Raw genomic sequence first — 20,048 nt, forward strand, 5'->3', positions numbered from 1 at the left:
TTTTTTCCTCCAACAGAATAAGCATGGTCATTACTTTATAATTAAAAAGGATATAGAAATTAATATTTTTTGGGGGGATACTGGAAGAACTCAGGGGCACTCAACCATGAGTCACATTCCTATCCCTGTATTTATTTAGAGACAGGTTCTCACTGAGTTGCTTAGCATCTCGCTTTTGCAAGGCTGACTTTGAACTTGAGATCCTCCTGCCTCAGCTTCCTGAGCCTCTGGGATTACAGATGTGCACAACTGTATTGGGCTATAGAAATTAATCTTATATTGAATAATAAGGGCACTAAAATCAGGAGTGTGTAAGTGCCTTGTTCAAGGTGGCACAGCTATTTGACTCCAGAACTTGAACTAGAAAGAGGGTACTGATTTCTCTTCCAGAACCGTGCCATGATGACAAATGGTCATCCAACTCGAGGAACCACTAACAAAGGAGAAAAATGATGACATATCCAGTCAACCTTCTGAACACTTCAGGTCAATTTGTTTCTCTTGCTTTGAATTATCAGGATCATTATCCATTAGATGAACTTCAAACATGATTTTCAAACCTTATCACCTTACCACCTCTATAATAATGGCAACATGAAAGAAAATAATATTTTACAAATGAATCAAACAAATACAGAGGTTTGAAATGCTGTTTTGTTTTTGTTTTTTTGGATAGGTGGAAGGATAGAGCAAAGGCACAGATTCCTGGAATAAGTGCTATCTTCTTCTGTCTGACTATACAAATTGATGATTGAAAAAGTTAGCTCATGTGTTCTTTTTTTTTTTTCTTTTTGTATTACTGTTATTTAATACAATTCTCATTTTACCTTTTATTTTTTTTATTTTTTTTATTTATTTTTTTTTAAATTATTTTATTGTTGGTTGTTCATAACATTACATAGTTCTTAACATACCATATTTCACAGATTGATTCAAGTGGGTTATGAACTCCCATTTTTACCCCGTATACAGATTGCTGTGTCACATCAGTTACATTTCCATTGATTTACAAATTGCCTTTCTAGTGACTGATGTATTCTGCTGTCTATCCCATTCTCCACTGTCCCCTCACCCCTCCCCTCCCCTCCCCTCCCCTCCCCTACTCTCTCTCCATCCCCTCTACTATAAATCGTTTCTTCCACTTATATAATTTTCCTCCTACTCCTCCTTTCCTCTTATATGTAATTGTGTATAACCCTGAGGCTCACCTTCCAGTTCCATGCAATTTCCCTTAACTCTCACTTTCCCTCCCGCCTATCATCCCTGTTTAATGTTAATCTTCCTCAAGCTCTTCGTCTCTACCCTGTCCTTGGTTACTCCCCTTATATCAAAGAAGACATTTGACATTTGTTTTTTAAGGATTGGCTAGCTTCACTTAGCATAATCTGCTCTAATGCCATCCATTTCCCTCCAAATTCTATGATTTTGTCATTTCTTATTGCAGAGTAATACTCCATTGTGTATAAATGCCACATTTTTTAATCCATTCATCTATTGAAGGGCTTCTAGGTTGGTTCCACAGTCTTGCTATCGTGAATTGTGCTGCTATGAACATCGATATAGCAGTGTCCCTGTAGCATGCTCTTGTTAGGTCTTTAGGGAATAGACCGAGGAGGGGAATAGCTGGGTCAAATGGTGGTTCCATTCCCAACTTTCCAAGAAATCTCCATACTGCTTTCCAAATTGGCTGCACCATTTTGCAGTCCCACCAACAATGAACAAGTGTACCCATTTCCCCACATCCTCGCCAGCACTTGTTGTTGTTGGATTTTTTAATGGCTGCCAATCTTACTGGAGTGAGATGGTATCTTAGGGTGGTTTTGATTTGCATTTCTCTGACTGCTAGCGATGTTGAGCATTTTTTCATGTACTTGTTGATTGATTGTATGTCCTCCTCTGAGAAGTGTCTGTTCAGGTCCTTGGCCCATTTGTTGATTGGGTTATTTGTTATCTTATTATATAATTTTTTGAGTTCTTTGTATACTCTGGATATTAGGGCTCTATCTGAAGTGTGTGGGGTAAAGATTTGTTCCCAGGATGTAGGCTCCCTGTTTATCTCTCTTATTGTTTCTTTTGTTGAGAGAAAACTTCTTAGTTTGAGTAAGTCCCATTTGTTGATTCTGGTTGTTAACTCTTGCGCTATGGGTGTCCTATTGAGGAATTTGGGGCCTGACCCCACAGTATGTAGATCATAGCCGACTTTTTCTTCTATCAGATGCCGTGTCTCTGATTTAATATCGAGCTCCTTGATCCATTTTGAGTTAACTTTTGTGCATGGCAAGAGAAAGGGATTCAGTTTCATTTTGATGCAAATGGATTTCCAGTTTTCCCAGCACCATTTGTTGAAGATGCTATCCTTCCTCCATTGCATGCTTTTAGCCCCTTTATCAAATATAAGATAGTTGTAGTTTTGCGGATTGGTTACTGTGTCTTCTATTCTGTACCATTGGTCCACCCGCCTGTTTTGGTACCAGTACCATGCTGTTTTTGTTACTATTGCTCTGTAGTATAGTTTGAAGTCTGGTATCGCTATACCGCCTGATTCACACTTCCTGCTTAGCATTGTTTTTGCTATTCTGGGTCTTTTATTATTCCATATGAATTTCCTGATTGTTTTATCTATTTCTACAAGAAATGCTGTTGGGATTTTGATTGGGATAGCATTGAACTTATAGAGAACTTTTGGTAATATTGCCATTTTGATGATGTTAGTTCTGCCTATCCATGAGCAGGGTATATTTTTCCATCTTCTGAGGTCTTCTTCTATGTCTCTTTTTAGGGTTCTGTAGTTTTCATTGTATAGGTCTTTCACCTCTTTTGTTAGATTGATTCCCAGGTATTTTATTTTTTTGGGGGATATTGTGAATGGAGTAGTTGTCCTCATTTCTGTTTCAGAGGATTTGTCGCTGATATACAGGAATGCATTTGATTTATGCGTGTTGATTTTATATCCCGCCACTTTGCTGAATTCATTTATTAACTCTAATAGTTTCTTTGTAGACCCTTTTGGGTCTGTTAGGTATAGAATCACATCGTCTGCAAATAGTGATAATTTAAGTTCTTCTTTTCCTATTTTTATGCCTTTAATTTCTTTCGTCTGTCTAATTGCTCTGGCCAGTGTTTCGAGGACTATGTTGAACAGAAGTGGTGAGAGAGGGCATCCCTGTCTTGTACCAGATCTTAGAGGGAATGCCTTCAATTTTTCTCCATTTAGGATGATGCTGGCCTGTGGCTTATCATAGATTGCTTTAACAATGTTGAGGAATGATCCTGTTATCCCTAATTTTTCTAGAGTTTTAAACATAAAGGGATGCTGTACTTTGTCGAATGCCTTTTCTGCATCTATCGAGATGATCATATGGTTCTTATTTTTAAGTCTATTGATGTGGTGAATAACATTTATTGATTTCCATATATTGAACCAGCCTTGCATCCCAGGGATGAATCCTACTTGATCATGGTGTATAATTTTTTTGATATGTTTTTGAATCCGATTCGCCAGAATTTTATTGAGGATTTTTGCATCTAGGTTCATTAGAGATATTGGTCTGTAGTTTTCTTTCTTTGAAGTGTCTTTGTCTGGTTTAGGAATCAGGGTGATGTTGGCCTCGTAGAATGTATTTGGAAGTTCTCCCTCTTTTTCTATTTCCTGAAATAACTTGAAAAGTATTGGTGTTAGTTCCTCTTTAAAGGTTTTGTAAAATTCTGCTGTATACCCATCCGGTCCTGGGCTTTTCTTAGTTGGTAGTCTTTTGATGGTTTCTTCTATTTCTTCTATTGTTATTGGTCTGTTTAGGTTGTCTATATCTTCCTGACTCAATCTGGGCAGATCATATGACTTAAGAAATTTATCGATGCCTTCACTATCTTCTATTTTATTGGAGTATAAGGATTCAAAGTAATTTCTGATTATCTTCTGTATTTCTGAAGTGTCTGTTGTGATATTGCCTTTTTCATCCCGTATGCTAGTAATTTGGGTTCTCTCTCTTCTTCTCTTCGTTAGCATGGCTAAGGGTCTGTCAATTTTATTTATTTTTTCAAAGAACCAACTTTTGGTTTTGTCAATTTTTTCAATTGTTTCTTTTGTTTCAATTTCATTAATTTCAGCTCTGATTTTAATTATTTCTTGCCTTCTACTTCTTTTGCTGTTATTTTGCTCTTCTTTTTCTAGGATTTTGAGATGAAGTATGAGATCATTTATTTGTTGGTTTTTTCTTTTTTTAAGGAATGAACTCCAAGCAATGAATTTTCCTCTTAAAACTGCTTTCAATGTGTCCCATAGATTCCGATATTTTGTGTCAGTGTTTTCATTTATCTCTAAGAATTTTTTAATTTCCTCCTTGATGTCTTCTATGACCCATTGGTCATTCAGTAACCTATTGTTCATTCTCCACGTGGTGCATGATTTTTCCTTCCTTCTTTTATCGTTGATTTTCAGTTTCATTCCATTATGATCAGATAGGATGCATGGTATTATTTCTACTCCTTTATATTGTCTAAGAGTTGCCCTGTGACATAATATATGATCTATTTTTGTGAAGGATCCATGTGCTGCTGAGAAAAATGTGTAACTACTTGATGTTGGGTGGTATATTCTATATATGTCAATTAAGTCTAGGTTGTTAATTGTGTTGTTGAGTTCTATAGTTTCCTTATTTAACTTTTGTTTGGAAGATCTGTCCAGTGGTGAGAGAGGTGTGTTGAAGTCTCCCATGATTATTGTATGGTGGTCTATTAGACTCTTGTACTTGAGAAGAGTTTGCTTGATGAACGTAGCTGCACCATTGTCTGGGGCATATATATTTATGATTGTTATGTCTTGTTGGTGTATGGTTCCCTTGAGCAGTATGCAGTGTCCCTCTTTATCCTTTTTGATTAATTTTGGCTTGAAATCTATTTTGTTTGATATGAGTATGGACACTCCTGCTTGTTTCCGCAGTCCATATGAGTGGAATGATTTTTCCCAGCCTTTCACCTTCAGTCTATGTATATCTTTTCCTATCAAATGCGTCTCCTGTAGGCAACATATTGTTGGATCTTGTTTTGTGATCCATTCGACTAGCCTGTGTCTCTTAATTGGTGAGTTTAAGCCATTAACATTTAGGGTTATTATTGAGATTAGGTTTGTTCCTCCAGTCATATTTGTTTATTTATGTTACTAAACCTGATTAGTTTTCCTCTTTGGTTACTTTCCCCCCTTTACTGTCCTATCTCCCACTGATGGTTTTCAATGTTATTTTCAGTTTCCTCTTCCTGTAATGTTTTGCCAAGGATTTTTTGAAGAGATGGTTTTCTAGCTGCGAATTCTTTTAACTTTTGTTTATCGTGAAAGGTTTTAATTTCATCTTCCATCCTGAAGCTTAATTTCGCTGGATACACGATTCTTGGTTGGAGCCCATTTTCTTTCAGTGTTTGAAATATGTTATTCCAGGATCTTCTAGCTTTCAGAGTCTGTGTTGAGAGATCAGCTGTTATTCTGATTGGTTTGCCCCTAAATGTAATCTGCTTTCTTTCTCTTGTAGCTTTTAAAATTCTCTCCTTATTCTGTATGTTGGGCATCTTCATTATAATGTGTCTAGGTGTGGATCTCTTATGATTTTGCACTTTTGGCGTCCTGTAGGCTTCTAGGATATGGGATTCTGTTTCATTCTTCAAGTCTGGGAAGTTTTCTCGTATTATTTCATTGAATAGATTGTTCATTCCTCTGGTTTGGAGCTCTGTGCCCTCCTGTATCCCAATGACTCTTAAGTTTGGCCTTTTAATGTTATCCCATATCTCTTGGATGTTCTGCTCATGGTTTCTTAGCAGTCTTGCTGAACTGTCTATGTTCTTCTCAAGTTGAAATACTTTGTCTTCATTGTCTGATGTTCTATCTTCTAAGTGATCTATTCTGCTGGTAGTATTGTCAATTGAGGTTTTAAGTTGGTTTATTGCTTCCTGCATTTCTAGGATTTCTATTTGTTTGTTCTTTATTACTTCTAGCTCCCTGTGAAATTGATCTTTTACTTCCTGGATTTGTTTCTGTAGTTCCTTGTCAATGTGATCTTTCATTGTCTGGTTTTGCTGTCTCATGTCTTCCTTGAGAGTCCAGATCATCTGAAGCATGTATATCCTGAACTCTTTATCTGACATTCCGTCTGTTGCAGCTATTACCTCTTCTAGGGTTGAGTTGACCTGCATTGCTTGTGGTCCTTTCTTTCCTTGTCTTTTCATGTTGCTTGCGTTTCTTTCTGCTTCGTGAAACTGTTGTGTTTTTGAAATTTTTCCCCCTGTTTATTTTTGTTGCTCTTGTATATTTAGGATATCTCTCTTGTAGGGCGGGTAGTGGCTGTGATCCTCCTCTAATCAGGGTGATCTATATACTACGCTGGTTGGTCGTAGGTCTGCCCGCCCCGCGGGCACGGGTGGCTGCTCTACTCTGCCCCCACTCCAATTGCGGTGACGTTCCTGCCACGTCCTCGGATCGTTGGTCCTGATCCGGACGTGGGCAGCAGCTCTTCTCCACCCCTACTCCAATTGATGTGACGTGTCTACCACGCTGGTCGGCCTCCAAGCCTGTTCCGCCGGTGGGTCTCAGATCTGCCCACCCTGCGGGCCTGGGCTGCAGTTCTGCTCAACCCCCACTCCCAGTGGGGGTACCTAACTGCCTCTCCAACGGGTCTCTGGGCTCCTTCCGGATGCTGGCGGCGGCTCTGTTCAACCCCCACTCCAACCAGTGTGACGTGACTGCCTCGATGCTACTCGTCCACTACACTGGCCGGCTGCCGAGCCTGTCCTGCCAGTGGGACGCAGGACTGCCTACCTTGCAGGGTCAGACGGCAGCTCTTCACGGCCTCTACTCCAAGTGGGTTGACTTGGCTACCCTGCCGTCGGGTCGCTGGTCCTGTTCCAGGCGTGGGCGGCTACTCTCCTCGGCCCCAGCTGCAGTTGGGGTGTCGCGATACCACACCGGCGGGACCCTTAGCCTGCTCTGGGCACAATAGGCAGCTCCACTCTGCCCTCCAGGCCCCCGCAGTACCCAGCAGGACCCAGACCAAGAAGCAGTCCCTGTAGGATCCCCAACCCTGAGCCAGAGCCGCTTCGGGAGCCAGGAGCCGGTCTCTCCGATCCCCGCCACTTTCTGCTAGGAGCAGGCTCCTCAGGGCAACCGCCGCGGGTTTCCCAAACCCAGGCCAGAGCCGCCCCGGGAGCCCAAGCCTGGCCGCACCAGACTCTCCCTGCTAGGTGCCCAAGCCTGGCCGCACCAAACTCTCCCTGCTCGGTGTACGCTCCCCTTGGAGCAGAGTCTAAGACGCACTTCCCGCGGGCTCTCCAGCTCCGGGTCAAAACTGTTCCAGGAGACAGAGTCCCGCTGCCCCTTGTCGCAAGTTTCACTTGTGAGTGGCCTCAGCTCGCGGTCCCCACAGGCTCCGCGGCCCTGGGCTCAAGCAGCCACGAGGGCCAGAACCCAGCCTCTCCGATCCCTGCCACACTCTGCTCGGAGCAGGGTCCACAGAGGTACCCCAGCCTCAGGCCCAGGCGGCCCCCGCCCGGACCTGGCAGCTCCAACCTCTCCCAGCTCAGTGTGTGCTCAGACAGGGGCAGGGTCAAAGACACAGTCGCCGCGGGTTCCGTAGCCCCGGGCCAAGAAGGATCTCCCGCCCTGGGCCAAAGCAACCCGGGGAACTAGAATCTGGCCGCTCAAATCCCGGCGCCCGCCTTGCCAGGGGTGAGGCCTGAAGAGTATTCTCCTCAGAGTTTCCAATCCCGAGCCTGAGCGATCTGTCTGCGCGACGCAGGCAAATACCAGCCTGGAATCACCTGTTCTGTAGTTGAATGAGCTGAGATCAGTAGAAAGCAGGGATGATTGCGTCAGCTCTCCATGATGGCGGCTGCAGTTCTCCTGCGTGTTCCGACCGGTGTCGGGAAACGAACTGGACCGATTCTCTCCTGTATTTCAAAGCTGGAATTCAGCACTCAGCGCGGCTAGTGTGCCACTGGCAGGAGCCTGCAGAATCCGCTTCGCTGTAATCCCTCTCTGGTAACTCGCGGCTAATTAACTCGGGCGCGTCCCAGACTCCATCCACGGGGCGGTCCGCCGACCAAGTACTGCTTCGCTCCGTGTGGAAAAATCGCCCGCTACCAAGCCCCTGCAGCCGAATCCCGCGCGCTGGAATTTTGACCTCTAGATTCTGGAGCACTTCAATTTCACTGGGGATTCCCACCAAGGTAGCCTTCAGCCATTTCACCTCGTGTTTCTCCCACACAGTGGCGCAGCGTACTGGTGTGCTGTACTCCCTTGGCCGCCATCTCTCCTTCTCATTTTACCTTAAGGGCTCCTGATAAGGCTGCGCGGCGCTCCCAGGGTCGCTCATGTGTTCTTTAGTGAAATCATAGTGTGTTGTGATGTAGATTTTCTCTTCTGTCCTTGAAGAATGTGACATACTTTGGGACATTGCAGAGAAACTCCTTTCCCCAGGTCTCCTAGAAAGTTCATCTCCACTCATACCCTCTGCACAATAGCACACCTGGATGGGATTTGTACTGATTTCTGGAAGCAGGTCTCAGTTGAGGTTCCTCAAGTTAGTAACAGAAACTGGCAGTCTACTTTCAATATTTTAGAAAGCATAATGGAAGTGAAACATTCCTAAACTTGTAAAACCCCCTTAAAGTGATCAAGCATTTAGCTTTATACTTGCATTAATAGACATTTCTGTGGCAGCACAACAGTGTCTATGACAGTAGATAGGATGAAATCACAGGGAACCTTTTTTTTTTATCCACCCAGAAGGATTGATGCAGACTGGAATCAACCATATATTGTGACTAATTTTATTACCTCAACAACTAGCTTAAGAGGCAATATATAAACATATTCTGTGAATATTTGAATGTTAATTCACTTTAGAACTTGGGAAATGTAATTTTGATTTTGGAAATATAATAGTATGTCTATAACCTTGTCCTTGTGCCTGTAACCATTAGAGTTGATATCTTTTAGCCATGACTAATGGGTTAAATTCTACTTCAGAATTTAAGGCCAATATTACCTGGCTATTAAGGCTATAGGTAGCCATTAGTGGATGCTGTGGTGCCAATCAGACAGACTCTCTGTCATTTACTAGGAGTACTGGGGCACATAGCCCTCATCTGTTAGTCGGCTATAGTGGGGGAGATCTGCTTAATTCAAGATTATATCTCCTTTCCAATGAAGCTATCTCTAGTGATTGACTTTCAGAAGATATTTATCCCAGATCTCTTGATCCAGTTTAAGACAGGACTGAAGGGCCTTTCTACCTTCAGAGATCTCCAAGAGAATGGCTGAGCCTTTACTGGGCTTGCATCACAAGTTAACTTCTTCCTTCCAGTCTTGCCTTTTGCCCTCACGGATGTTGAACCATAGGCTTCCCTACTCAACCCTGTGCATGCTCACATCCATCTTCTGGGAACCCAACCTGTGACACAAGTCGGTAATTCATTTGCTCAGTATCATCCTTTTTCCCACTGGCCTCAAAGAGTCCAATCGTAGTTCTTGTAGACTTATAAGAGGCCTTAGAGACTTTCTAACTTAATTATTTAATTTTACTAGTCGGAAATAGAGGTCTTGGCAGGTTATATGATTCTCCTAAGATTATGTGTAATTCCAAATATTTTCAGTAACTACATTTAGCTTATTCCTCCTTGATCAAATTCCTCATGGTGGCAAGTCACTTCTGAGGTTTCTACTCTGTATTCCATTCTTCCATGAAGAGGTTGTGACCTTGTTGCTGGCTATATCTAAAACATCCAAACCAAAATTTTATCTCCTGATCTGGTGCATACCACCACCACTCTAGGTTGTTTGCTAAAGTTAGTGTATATTCCCTAGAATTCAGATTTCAACAGTGAACTCCCAAACACACAGAAAAGATAACTGGTTACTTTAATGCAATTGTAGAGTTACCCTCTTTCTTTTCCATTCTAACAGGAGTTTCTGAAAAGGCCAGGAAGATATATAGGGAAGAGTCCTCTTAGAAACTGTTTATTTTCTGTTAGTTCAACGTGCTAAATTTCTCAGCCTGCAAGCAGACTGTCAATTCATTCTTTTGCTTAACAGTTTTTATTTGTGTGCTTATTCTGACTGAACCAAGCCTTGTTTTAGTGCTTGAGATACGTTAGTGAATAAAATATACAGTATTCTCTGTCTTCATGGAACTTATTTAGTGGGAGAGTTGTCAGTGCCATAAAAGTAGAAAGGAATAGAACAGGTTAAAAGGAATTACTTACTCCAGGAACTAGGAGTTGGAATAGAGGATAGGCATTTACCATATTAATTGATTAATTATTGAAAAAGCAAACTTTAAATAATATTGGAAGGGGATATAGACTTCAGCCACCCTGAGGAAGAGCATTACAGAAGGAAGGATGAGTCAGAGCACGTTTGAAGTATTTGAGAAATAGCCAGCAGGCTACTCTACTGGAGTGGGGAAATAGGGTGGTGTTAGATGTCTTAAGGGAGGAAGCAAGAGAAGAAAGAGCAAGATCTGGAAGATCCTCATAAGCCACAGTCAGGACTTGAGCTCTTGTCAGTGAAATGGGAAGGTGTTGAAGGGTTTTTTGAGCAGAAGAGTGAAATGATCTGATTTATGTTTGAAAGGATTATTTTTGCCACCTGGTTGGGAGCAGATACCAAGAGAACAGCAAGGATACTGTTGCACTAATTCAGGTTACAGATGACAGTGGTTCAGACAGAGAGCAGGGAAACAGTACAAAATGGTAAGTCTAGGAATATTTTGAAGTGAGCAGTTATCTTTTGCCTTTGTGGAGATGGCAAGCTATAAACCTGGGAATGCTTACATTCATCATTTAGGTAAGCCTTGTCTGATAGCTACACTTTTGATCCATGCTAATCAACAACATATTCAAATAAAAATAAATTTTTGCAATACATATCTAATATTTGCATCATATTCCTCTCACTGTCCCAAGGGAGGAATACAGTAATGTGAAGTACAATAATATCCAGTTCTGACAAAGTAACGGGAAAAAGTCTTAAGTAACTTGAGAAGAGATATTTTGGCTTTTCTTCCCTCCATTATAATATAAATGTTATATCATGATGTTAAGGATCTTAGAGATACAGGGAGTACTAAAGCTCTCATAGTTATGGCTTTAGATATAAACTCTTCTTAGGTGATAACATTAAAGAAACTTACTTACCTGGAAGAATCTTTTAACCCTGATTGTATATATATCATCATTTTATAGGGGAAAGGTAATACTTTTGCTTTCCCTGTACTAAACCCAAGCACAAAGCCAGCTCTTTCACTCAGCATTTCTGAAAATTTCTCAGATTTCTCTTTGGGTAGTTAAGAAAGCCATTGTTAAAAGGTGCATTGGTTGGTTAAAAACCACTTCTCTCATTTAGGCACAATTGAAATGATGATGAATAAGCATGAGAATATTGGCCATTTTTTAGGGGGGGGGATACTGCGAATTTTTAGGTATTTACAGAAATAATTTTCACACTCTTTATGGATTTAGACAGTACTGACTTTCAGAATTTCATGTGTCATATGTGTGCATGTGTTTGTGTATGTGTGTTTTTGCATGCACACATGAAATTTTAAAAGCACACTGGTCCCAGCTATTTTGGGAGTTTACCAATAGGTATTGCTGATGGCCTGCTAAAGGATCTCTTTCTACTATAGACATACATCTCTAGCAGAATGAGGGGTGAATCCTGATGTGAGATTCATTTCTCTGAGTATTCAATGGACTTCTGTAAAGTGTATGTAAATTCTCCGGGAGAAGAAAATGAGAGTTTAAAATCTCAGGAAAGAGATCACCAAGGACAAGAGATGCCTGTCTTGTCTGAGAAAGGAACCACCACAGAGTTTTTTTGTTTTTGTTTTTGTTTTTTGTTTTTTTTTAACATCGTAGGTCCTTTTCTACCTCAGGTAAGATGAAAAGCTGTGAGGAAAGTTATATAAGTTTAAGTCCTACTTTAAGTTGTTATTTTCTTGAATTATTCTAAAATCTATAGAAATTCTGGTATGCCTGTGTGGGATTATGGTGAAGATAAGTTGGGAAAGTACAGCCTTCTTCTGCTGACCAGGTGTCACATTATACAGGTGACAAAATAGTATAAGAGCTCCTATGGCTGTTGCCCTGAGATCAGACCAGAAATAGAAGTAAGATGTGCAGAGGAGCCCATGATTGTCACAGGCAGAGCAAGGAGATAACAAGCCTGCGAACAAATTGGAGTTTTGCATGTTTAACTATTTTAGAAGGAGGAAGGCAATGCATTGGATGTGAAGACAGACTGCTGCGTAGCCACGCTTTGTTTTAGTGGTAGTTTGTGGGGTCTGGAAGTTCTGGCAGTTCTTGAGTCTCAGTCTGTAGGAAAGGGAACCCTTCTCTTCCAAGGTAGCCTTTTTGTTCGCATTGATTGGAGGCAAGGGGAGCTATGCTTTACTTGGTTTCTAAGGGAATGGTCTAGTTCTTGCACTGAAGATATATCTAAATGACTAATCTGTCCATCAGCAATAGATACAGATACCAGTTATTAGCCATTGTCCTGATAAAAAATCCTAGAAAATATCTCACAGCTTCAATCTGAGGCATATTTCACTTTAGATAGGCTTGTCTTTTCACTTAGCATGCTTTCATTGATTTTGTTTCTACAAAAGAGCCATTAAATTGAATAAGATGAAAATATTTTTGAGTGTTCTAATTCATTGTGATCCACCTAAATCTGTTGAGGAGGAAATCTCCAGAAACGCTTTTTAAAGGGTAGAATTTTACTGTCTCCAAGTTCACATATCTTGTACTAAGTTTTCAGATAAGTAAAAGTTGATTACTACGAAGCTTTAACAAGTATTCTAGAAATGTCTTTTAATTAGAATACCATTTATTCATATGGGTTTGAGAATTGACACTTTGATTAAAACATTTTTTTCCTGTGCCATATGACATTGCTTAATTTAAATGATATTAACTTTTTTTAATTGGTAAGAAATATTTCAAACATATAGAAAAAATTAAAAATATGTAACGGGACTGGAGATGGAGTGCAATGATACAGCACTTGCCTAACATATGTGTGACCCTGGGTTCATTACCCAGTACTGCAAATAAAGAAAAAAATCATAAATCATAGAACTGATACCTCCACATCTCCCTCTTGTTTCAAGTGGATATTATTTGACCATATTTGCTTCAAATCTCTATCACTCCTTCCCCTCCTTTCCTCCACCACCTTCTGTCTTCCTCTTCCTAACTTCCTACCCACTTTCTCAAATAAATAGGTGTAATAAGTACAACAAAAGCCTCTTTCTCCTCTCTCCTTTCTTTTTCTACTTGTTGAGGTGTAATTCAGAAACATGATACGGGTGGAAAAGTAAGTTGCAAAAGATGCTTATAGTGCAATAACATTTGTGTAAAATTTTAAAAACAGAATAATATTACACATTGTGATAAAACAAATCTTAGTAAAAAGATATTCCCCCAAAATAAACAAAAAGAAATAGCCAAGTCATGAGATTTACCATGAGCAATAAGCTATGCGAATCAAAAGCCAGGCCGTACTGAACTGACGTATCGACTTAAGGACTTCTTAATATTCTAAATTATTAGTCAAAAGTAATCTGTTCAGATTTTTTTTTAAATTGTGGTACTGGAGATTGAACTCAGGGCCTCATGCATGCTAGACAAGTGCTCTACCACTAAACTACATTCCCAGCCAGTTCAGGTGTATTTAACCCATAAGAATTTTCAGTACTGGAGCTAATGCTACTTATCTGTTTCAGCAGCTATGCTGCATGATAAAATGCTTTCCTTGGTTGAACTTGGGTAGTAAATGAAGTAATTAAATGCCATAGCTTGAAGTCCCCAATGATTTTCTTCAGTAGAAATCTCCTCATAAATTTCTCTTCCTGTTGTGTAAGCTAAGTCTCCATGCTGGTGCATTTTAACTGGTTCAGGCTCAAGGGAAATACAATCAGCAGAAATACATACTATGCCAATGTTAGTTTTTAAAATAATTCATCAAGGTATGTGGCTTAACAGACTTAAGGAAAATATTAACTACCTTAACAAGTCTTAATGTTTCTCTAGGAAGCATGCCTGGATGCTTGAATCCTGCCCCGCCCCTCTCAAAAAACAAAACAAAACAAAAACGAAAAAACAAAAAACCAAAAAACCTCTCTTCTTTTATCTTTAGCACTTGGTTCCATTTTCTTTTAAATTTTTGTTTTTTCCTCTATTTTGTATTTGTGTTTTTATTTTTATGTACCTATAGTGCAAAGTATATAATAATTTAATTGGTGAATAATTGTATTTTGTATGGCTTTAAATATTGTTTGAAAATAACAAAAATGAGGCACAGGGTTGTATAAACAGGAAAGACAAAAGATATGGCCCTCAAAGACAGCAAATGGATTTCCCCCTTCTCCTAATTCATCCTTCTAATTGTTAGGGCAGCAACGGGTTCAGATTCCTTTACCTTCTTGTCTTAGAAATTTCAGAAATGTTTTGGTAGGGATTGTGATGAGACAAAAATTGGAGAATAACCATGGAGAAAAACTTAACTATAATGAGAGCCAAAAAAAAAGAATAGGCCCTTTAAAATTGTGTTATAGTCATTGTGCTGTTAACTATCGCTTGTGTCAGGAAATGTTAAACTAAGAATAAAATGGAGTAAATGATTCTTTGAATATTATCAGCCTTTTGCTAGAAAACACAAAATGCTGTTGAAGATTTTATCTACCATTATCTTCAAGTAGGATATTTTTTGGGGGTGGGTACCAGGAACTGAACTCAGAGCACTCACCCACTGAGCCACATCCCCAGCCCTATTTTGTATTTCATTTAGAGACAGGGCCTCACTGAGTTGCTTAGTACCTCCCTTTTGCTGAGGCTGGCTTTGAACTCATGATCCTGCTGCCTCTGCCTCCTGAGCTGCTGGGATTACAGGCATGCATCACCATATCTGGCAAGAATTGTCTTTTTTTAAAAAATAAAGATCTCCATTTATTTTTCCACTTTATTGTTTTTTATTTTGTTATTTTTATAAACAATTTTACTTGTCTTTTTTAGTTATACATGGCAATAGAATGTATTTTGATATATTATATATACATGGAGTATGACTTTCCATTCTTATGGTTGTATTGGATCTGTATTTGTATATGAACATAGTAAAGTAATATCTGACTCATTCTGCTGTCTTTCCTATTTCCAATCCCCCTCCCTTACCTTCATTCTCCTTTGTTTAATCCAATGAACTTTGAGTCTTCCCTCTACCAGCCCCTTGCTATGTGTTAGCATCTATATATCAGAAAGAACAATGGACTTTTGAGTTTTGGAGATTGACTTATTTTACTTAGCATGGCAGTGTCCACTTCCATCTATTTACTTGCAAATGTCATAAGTCATTCTTATTTATGGCTAAGTAATATCCCATTGTGCATGTATACCACATTTTCTTTATTCATCTGTTAAAGGGCATCTAGTTTGATTCCATAACTTAGCTATTGTGAATTGAGCTGCTATAAACATTGATATGGCTGCATTAGTATTGTATGCTGATTTTATAGTATGCTGATTTTACGTCCTTTGGGTATAAACTGAGGAGTGGGATAACTGGGTCAAATGGTGGTTCCATACCAAGTTTTCTGAGGAAACTCCATATTGCTTTCCAGAGTGGTGGCACCAATTTGCAGTACCACCAGTAATTTATGAGTGTACCTTTTCCCCCACATCCTTGCCAACATTTTATTGTTACTTGTATTCTTGATAATTGCCATTCTGACTGGAGCAAGATGAAAACTCAGCATAGTTTTAATTTCCATTTCTCTAATTGGTAGAGATTTTGAACATTTTCTCATACGTTTGTTGATCAGTCATATTTCTTCTTCTGTGAAATATCTGCTCAGTTCCTTTGCCCATTTGATTGATTGGGTTATTTGTTTTTTTGATGTTAAGTTTTTTGAGTTCTTTGTATATCCCAGAGATTAATGCTGTACCTGAGGTGCAGATGGTAAAGATTTTGTCCCATTCTGTAGGCTCTCTGTTCATGTTCTTGATTGTTTCCTTTGCTGCAAAGAAGCTTTTTAATCTGGTTCAATCACATTCATTGATTCTTAATTATACTTCTTGCACTTTAGGAGTTTATTGAGGAATTCTGGCTCCTAAGCTGACATGGAGATATGGGGCTTCAGGTAGGATCTTCCAACTGTTCCTTTCCTATTCCTCAACAGAAGTTGAGTGTATTGTGTAACTTCACAGTCACTTTCAGTTTTTATAGTTTTATCCTGTTTAAGTACCTCATTCACAGTAATCTTCCTCCTCTTCTCCCTGTGCTCGCCTCTAGCAGTCCAGAGTGCTAGGATGGGAAGGAAGGAGGTTTCTTTACACCAGTGACCACAATTATAGTCTCCTTCCTTTGGGTCAATGCTGCTTCTTTGGCTAAAAGCTCTGGCCATCTATACCCTCTGCATGGCAGGTATTCAGATGGTGGGTTTCTCATGGCGCATGTGTGTGTTTTTAAGTGGGACAGCCCCTTGTGGCAGGGTCCTGAGGGGCCTTCTCACTGCAGTGTCCTACCTTGGTGGTTGGGTCTCCAACTCTGTTTCTTCTACCCAATCTCCGACCTTATATTGATGCCACTGATATTTACTCCATGGCTTTTTTTTCGTGTGTGTGTGTGTGTGTGTGTGTGTGTGTGTGTGTGTACCTAGTGACAACTTTTTAGGGGCACTAGCAAAATGGGTACAGCCTAGCTAGCTTCATCAATGTCTATTTGGCTTCAGAAACTGCTCCTTGAACACACAAAACCTGGCAGTGCTAAAGGCTTGTAGTAAAGTAAAGCCATTTTCTGTGGTCCCTTGAGGAGCTGTCTGACTCCAACCTTGGTGGTGCTTTTTAAAATGTGGGCTGTGTACTTAGTGCCTCTTAGCCCTCAGATTTTGGCTTATTTGCCAATTTCAGGATTTTAAGGAAAAATCTTATTCCACATTGGGTTTGAGTTGAATCAGCTTATTTCAGACATTTGTTTTCGCTATTCACATACACACACACAGATTTGTGCAGCTCAGTCTTTATATACTACCTAAACTTCTTTCTTGGAATATAATTATTATATATATAATTATTAATATGAATTACCTTAGGAAAGTTAAATTACTAGAATTTTACTGGGCTTCTTTTATTACTGTAATCAAAATGTACATTTATTGTACCTCAGGGACAGTTTTTATTGGGATCGTATGTGATATTATTTTTGGGTTAGAAAATTAATAACCCGGTTGATGACCACTATAGAACTGATGCCTTAAGTTAAAAGGAGGGAATCAATGCCATTAATGGTTTTGTGTGTAGTTACTTCATAGTATGCAAATATTCCTGGGAGTCAGGATCTAGTAGTCAATCCTCTATCACCCACTGGGGATGAGACAGTTTTCTGAAAGCACAGTTGGCTTTCACAGTGGAGTCGGTGGGGCACCAAAGATGCCAGGAATAGCTGAAGGTGCTAAAAAGAGTTTGGGCCTGCCAAAGCCAACCTTTTCTCCCTTTCCAATTTTGCCTGCTTGGGCAGTGGGAAATCAGACCAATGATGGTGCTAAATAGGGTTTTAGAGGAATAAGCACCATACAAAGAATCCAGTGCAACACTTTTTGTGCATATGTATGTACACATACTTTTTGTTTTCCTCAAAGAAATTTATGAAGAGTACACACATTATATCAGACCATACTTTACTACTGTTTATTCTCAACTGACATAACCATTCAAGTTATTGGTTATCTTATGGAAATTGAATTTGGTATATTTATTTTATCTGTGTTTCATATAGATGTGAATATTGAAGGATGCCTAAAAGATAATAAAAAGTTCATTATCAGTTGCCATTCAGAGTTTATCTAGTAGATTGCTGTCACACTAGAATGTTATATAAAAATGACTAAGATGGAAAGAGCTAAAATAGTTTTATGAAGATGTATATATATGATGTTTTTAAATCCTTTGGGTATAGACCGAGGAGAGGGATAGCTGGGCCAAATGGTGATGATGAACATTTTTTTCATGCATATATGGCTCAGTGGTAGAGTGCTTGCCTAGCTCATGTGAGGCCCTGGGTTCAATTCTCAGCACCACATATAAATAAATAAAATAAAGGTCTATTGACAACATAAAAAAAAGATGCAAATATGAGGATATTTAGCCTGCTGGAGAAAAGACTAATGAGAACACCTGTCCACAAGCATGAGTGGCTAAAACATGGAAACAGGATGAGAATCAGATTATAAATAAATGACTGCCCATCCAGTACTGTGGTGGTTTCTTTAATTTTTTTAAATTTATGTATGACAGCAGAATGCATGACAATTCTTATTATACATATATAGCACAATTTTTCATACCTCTGGTTATATATAAAGTATATTCACACCAATTTGTGTCTTCCTTCATGTACTTTGGATAATAATAATCATCACATTCCACCATCATTTCTAACCCTATGCCCTCTCCCTTCCCCTCTAATACCTCTACCCTATCTAGAGTTCATCTATTCCTCCCTTGCTCCCTCTCCCTATCACGCTATGAATCATCCTTCCTATATCAAAGAAAACATTTGGCATTTGTTTTTTGGGGGGATTGGCTAAACTCACTTAGCATTATCTTCTCTAATTCCATCTATTTACCTGCATATGCCATGATTTTATTCTTTTTTATTGCTGAGTGATATTCCATTGTGTATATATACCACATTTTTTTAATCCATTCATCTATTGAAGGGCCTCTAGGTTGGTTCCACTGTTTACTATTGTGAATTGTGCTGCTATAAATATTGATGTGGTTGTGTCCCTGTAGTATGCTGTTTTTAAGTCCTTTGAGTATAGACTGAGGAGAGGGATAACTGGATAAAACGGTGGTTCCCTTCCCAGTTTTCCAAGAAATCTCCATACTGCTTTCCAAATTGGCTGTACCAATTTGCAGTCCCACCAGCAATGTATGAGTGTGCCTTTTTCCCCACATTCTCTCTAACACTCATTGTTGTTTGTCTTCATAATAGCTGCCATTCTGACTGGAGTGAGATGGTATCTTAGAGTAGTTTTGATTTGAATTTCTCTAATTGCTAGAGATGATGAACATTTTTTCATATATTTGTTGATTGATTGCATATCCTCTCTGAGAAGGTCTGTTCAGGTCCTTGCCCCATTTGTTGATTGGGTTATTTGTGTTTTGGTGATTAGCTTTTTGAGTTCTTTATATACCCTAGAGATTAGTGCTCTATCTGATGTGTGAGGGGTAAAATATGCTCCCAGAATGTAGGCTCTCTGTTCACTTCACAGATTGTTTCTTTTGCTGAGAAGAAACTTAGTTTGAGTCTATCCCATTTACTGATTATTGATTTTTAATTCTTGCACCACAGGAGTCTTATTAAGGGAGACATCCCCAATGATGGAGATTAGGGCCTACTTTTTCTTCTATTAGACACAGGGTCTGGTTGTATTCCTAAGTCCTTGATCCACTTTGAGTTGAGTTTTGTGCATGGTGAGAGATAGGGGTTTAATTTCATTTTATTGCATATGGATTTCCAGTTTTCCAAGCACTTTTTGTTGAAGACGCTATCTTTTCTCCAATGAATGTTTTGGAACCTTTGGCTAATATAAGATAATTGTAATTTTGTGGGTTAGTCTCTGTGTTTTCTGTTCTGTACCATTGGTCTACCAGTCTGTTTTGGTGCCAATACCATGCTGTTTTTGTTACTATTGCTCTGTAGTATAGTTTAAGGTATGGTATAGTGATGCCACCTGCTTCACTCTTCCTGCTAAAGATTGCTTTAGCTATTCTGGGTCTCTTATTTTTTCCAGATGAATTTCATGATTGCTTTTTCTATTTCTATGAAAAATGCCTTTGGGATTTTGATCAGAATTACATTAAATCTGTATAGTGCTTTTGGAAGTATGGTCATTTTGATAATATTGATTCTGCCTATCCAAGAGCAAGGTAGATCTTTCCATCTTCGAAGGTCTTCTTTGATTTCTTTCTTTAAGGTTTTGTAATTTTCATTTTATAGATCT

This window comes from Spermophilus citellus (assembly GCF_964194105.1).
Source record: "Spermophilus citellus genome assembly, chromosome: 13".
Classification (NCBI taxonomy): Eukaryota; Metazoa; Chordata; class Mammalia; order Rodentia; family Sciuridae; genus Spermophilus; species Spermophilus citellus.